The sequence below is a fragment of the Nicotiana tabacum genome, chromosome 5 (assembly GCF_000715075.1).
Source record: "Nicotiana tabacum cultivar K326 chromosome 5, ASM71507v2, whole genome shotgun sequence".
Classification (NCBI taxonomy): domain Eukaryota; kingdom Viridiplantae; phylum Streptophyta; class Magnoliopsida; order Solanales; family Solanaceae; genus Nicotiana; species Nicotiana tabacum.
This window is the reverse complement of record NC_134084.1, coordinates 144,877,184-144,880,900: the sequence shown is the minus strand read 5'-3', so window position 1 is coordinate 144,880,900 and position 3,717 is coordinate 144,877,184.

Here is a 3,717-nt window from a genome sequence, read left to right as displayed (position 1 = left end):
CTAAATCTCCGTTTTCCCCAATTTTTCGTTCCTCTTTTAAAATTGTCTGCTGATTGTGAAATCTTTAAAATTCTTCGATTTTTTGCTGAAATGGCCATCGATATTCCTGATGGGAGTGCTGGATCATCACATGCAACCACTCAAACACTCGATTGCAATGATCCGCTATATGTACATGCTTCGGACACACCAGGTATCTCACTTGTGCTAAATTACTAATTGGAACAGAAAACTATTCGGAATGGAGTAGATCTATGACAATGTCACTATTGGTAAAGAATAAACTAGGTTTTATAGACGGAACTTGTACTAGAGAACAATATGAGAAAGATAACTTTAGGTTAAGACAATGGGAACGATGCAATATAATAGTCCAATCATGGATCAGAAGTTCAGTAGCACCAGTACTTAGAAGAGGAATTGCGTACTCTTCAGATGCACAAAAGGTATTAAAATATGTGAAGGAATAGATTTGATAAGGTGAATGCCACAAAAATTTATCACATGAACAAGGAAATAAGTTCCTTAACACAAGGAATCTCTAGTGTGTCAGTGTATTTTTCTAGGCTGAATGATTATGAGATGAATTTGAGTTAATTATCCCATTTCCTGGTTGTGATTATGAGAAGTCCATACAATTTGTTGTGTTCCTATACTAGCAAAAATTTATGAAGTTCTTAATGGGCCCAAACAATCTTCATGGTTGTCACGACCCAAAATTCACTAGTCGTGATGACACCTAACACAACCCGCTAAGTACGCCAACTAATAACTATCCAATTTTAATAATATTAATAAGACAATTAGACAAAGAAACTATCTGAATCTTATATAATTCCCAAGGACTAGTAGTACAAGTCATGAACTTTTAAAAATAGAGTTTACAAAGCTGATATGAAGTAAATACATCTTCTGTTTGAAAAGTACATAAACAGAGTTTTATAATCTAAGGCTACCATGAACACGAGGCAGCTACAACAGGGACGCAGTCACACCTTCGAATCCAGCTCCCGCAATGCACAGCAACATCGACATCCGAAATTTGCATGCATTTTGCAGGAATGTAGTATAAGTACAACCAACCCCGTGTACTCAATAAATAACAAACCTAATCTTAGGTTGAAAGCAGTGACAAGCTGGAACATAGGTCGGGCTCAATACCAATAACCAATAGCAGTTCATAACAATGTAAAGCAAGTAAATAAAGAAGTAGCTAAGAGATAAAATGCTCAACCTTTTCATAGTTTTCCAGCATAGTTATGCTTTTCAAGTATATCAGTGAAAATCCAAATCCTTTACCGAAATCGTCAAAAATATGAGTAAGTTTGAAAACTGTAACTTTTTCCAAAAACCTTTTCATCAGGTAAATATTTCATTTTCAGATAGCATGAGAAAAGTACATCTCTATGCCTACATGTCAAGATACAGGTAAAAATCATGAATGTCACCAAAACCGGGCAACAAAAGGAAAATTCATCTCTATGCATGTATCTCAAGTACGTATGTCAAATGTAATGCCTCTCAGTGGTGAACTCATGTACTCACACTCTCAGGGTACTCAACCTCACTGTCTCGTATTATCTTTTACAGTAATAACTCTCAGAAATTTCCAACACAGTGATATATGACAACTATAGTACAATAAAAGTGAAATCAAATGCATCCTTTCAGGACCACAGTCACTCGGCCATTCCACTCACTCAGTACTCAGTAGGTACCTGCGCTCACTAAGGGTGTACAGACTCCGGAGGGGCTCCTTCATCCCAAGCTCTATAATCTGCACAGACAACTCACGTGCTGCACGAACAACTCACGTGATGCACGGATAACTCACGTGCTAAAGTATAATATCTGGATCCGCACGGATAACTCACGTGCTATAGTATCAATATCAGAATCCGCACGGAGAACTCACATGCTATAGTATTAATAACCTCACAATTAGGCCCTTGGCCTCACTCAGTCATCAATCTCTCCAGTCTCACTCACAGACTCACAATGTCATGAAGCTAGCCCGACAATAATGATATAATGTATCAATAAATAACAACTGAGACTGAGATATGATATGAATGCATAAACATGACTGAGTATAAAATAGCAATGAAATTAGTGAAATGACAGCAAGAAACGATCATTATGGGTCCAAACAGTATCAGCATAAATCCTAAACATGATATCTAGCATGATTGATAGCTCAATTACTTTGTCACACGATAAAAACATGGATATCAACAAAGTAGGGCCACTATAATGTGCCATAGAAACAACGGAGTTACAATTTACAGGATGCATTCCCACACGCTCGTCACCTAGCATGTGCATCACCTCAATACCAATCACATAACAAGTAATTCGGGGTTTTATACCCTCAACACTAAATTTAGAAGAGTTACTTATCTTGAACAAGCCAATTCCAATACCGAGCAAGCCAAGCGATGCTCCAAAAATGTCATCTCATGTGTAGCGACCTCCGAACGACTCAAAATAGCCAAAAACAACCCAAATGCATCAGACAAACCCCAAGGAATCAATTACAATTAATAAAGATCGAATCCTAAATCAAATCCCATATCCGTCCAAAAATCACACTTGGGCCCGCACCTCAGAACCCGACAAAACTTACAAAATCCGACAACCCATTCAATTATGAGTCTAACTATACTAGTTTAACTCAAATCCGACTCCAAATCGATGTTCAAAACTCAAAAACTCATATTATGAAACTTTTGGCCAAAACCCCCAATTTTCATCTCAAAATACTATTTAAATGTAAAACAATGATATATTCATGTATATTAACCAAATCTGAGTTAGAATCACTTACCCCGATGAATTTCTTGAAAACTCTACGAAAAATCGTCAAACACCGAGCTCTCAAGGTCCAAAATGTGAAATAATACCCTAAGCCTCATTTATATAGTACGCCCTCTGACCTTCCAATGTGCAGTCCGCACATTTCCAAGTGCGGTCGCACCTTTCCAAGTCCTGCAGTCGCACAAAAATTGTGTGGCCGCACTTCACAACTTTTCTACTTTCAGGTTTCAGTAAATTTGCCATAACTTTCTTAATAATGTTCAAATGATGATTTCTTTACCTTTCTGGAAAGTAGACACGAAGGGCTATAACTTTTATTTTTGAATCATCTCCAAATTCCTTGTGGATCAAAAGATATAAGCTTCCACAGTTGGACCAGTGAATCTGCAGAACTCCCTGATGTGCGGCCGTACATAAAATTGTGCAGTCCGCACTCCTCCTCTGAGGTCCGCATATTTCTGCTGCAGTCTGCACCTCTCCTTCGCCTCAGCACTCCAAAATATGCAGTTTGCACTTCCAAAAGTACCAGAACAATACCAGAGTGTTGAAATGCCTGGACTGGCTCAAAACTTACCTCCAAACACACCCGAGGCCCTCGGGATCTCAACCAAATGTACCATCAAGTCCTAAAAACACTACACAAACTTAGTCGAGCCCTCAAATAACATCAAACAACAACAAAAAATGAATCGCACAACAATTCAATCTTAATGAACTTGAAACCTCAAACTTCTACAACCGATGCCGAAACCTATCAAATCACGTCTGATTGATCTCAAATTTTGCACACAAGTCATAAATGACACCACAAACCTATTCCAACTTCCGAAAATCCAATTCGAGATCAAACTGAGAATCATTCTTCCAAATCAATTCCAAATAACCTGAAAACCAAAATCA